Here is a 1420-nt window from a genome sequence, read left to right on the forward strand (position 1 = left end):
TGTGGTTGGTTTGTAAATTTGAATAATAGTCATATTAACTGGTCTTCCTCGTAGGTGTATGAGTATTATCCTGTCACTGACAGCGTTGTACTTTAGAATAGAGCTTGGAAAGTTCTTTTCAACAATGAATATGATGCCATTCCTCTTCAGTTTGTCATTCCTGGCATAGTAGACCATATGATTGTCCAGTTCAAAATGGCCAATACTAGTCCATTTCAGCTCATTAGTGTCTAAGATATTGATCTTCAAGCATTCCGTTTCATTTTTTACAACTTCCAGTTTTCCTAGATTTCTACTTCGTACATTCCACATTCCAGTTACTAAAGTATGTTTGCAGCTGTTTCTTCTCATTTTGGGTCATGCCACATCAGCAAATGAAGATCCTGGAAGCTTGTCTCCATCCACATCATTAGGGTCGACTCTTCTTTGAGGAGGCAGGTCTTCCTCAGCTGTATTTTGAGTGCCTTCCAACCTGAGCATCTCATCTTCCAGCACTACATCAGAAAATGTTCTTCTGCTATCCATAAGGTTTTCACTGGTCAATTTTTTCAGAAGTAGATGCCGGGTCCTTCTTCCTAGTCTTTCTTCATTTGGAAGCTCAGCTGAAACCAGTCCACCGTGGGTGACCCTGCTGGTATTTGAAATACTTGTGGCATAGCTTCCAGCATCACAGCAACATGCAAGCCTCCACAGTATGAAAAACTGACATATGAGTGGTGGACTAACTTATTAGCAGGAGTTAAATAAAATAACTCATTGCTCCCACCACATCCATTTCTACCTAGAAGTAAGATTGGCTGGAGAAAATTAAACCAAGAGTGGGACCTTTAGCTTCTTTCTACCTTCCATGAATGTGACCTTGTCACAAACATCTATGTGTCCTTAGTAACCGGGGGGGAGGGGGGGTGCTGGCTGGGCAGGTAAAGTTCCTTTTCAAAAAATAATGTTCGTGGGAATGATCTTAAGTAGATGTTATAAATGAAAGATTAAAAATGCATCATAATATGTTGGAAAGAGCTCCAAATCAGAAGACCTTTATTATACTAGTAACAGAGGGTATCCTGTATGTGACACAGTTTGATATGTACTTTATAAATATTATGCAATTTGAATTTCCTACTATCAGTCCCTTTTTATTGGTGACAACACTGAGGCTTACAGAGAGTAGTCTGCTCAAGATTACCCAGCCAAGGGGCAGAACCAGAATTCAACCTAGATTGTCTGATTCCAAAGGATGTAACCCATGATAAATCATCACTCTGTCATTAATTAGTGTTATTGTAGTCCTTAGTGCATTGGTTTCCTCACTTATGTGCAGGACCTTATGCAATATCTGCCTTATGGGTTTCTGTGATGATTGATTCAGACCAGATATTTGAGAAAAAGTATGTATGCATCAAAAATGAAAGTGGTTTGTAAA

The sequence above is a fragment of the Trichechus manatus genome, unplaced genomic scaffold (genome assembly GCF_000243295.1).
Source record: "Trichechus manatus latirostris isolate Lorelei unplaced genomic scaffold, TriManLat1.0 scaffold00240, whole genome shotgun sequence".
In the NCBI taxonomy this organism is placed as follows: Eukaryota; Metazoa; Chordata; class Mammalia; order Sirenia; family Trichechidae; genus Trichechus; species Trichechus manatus.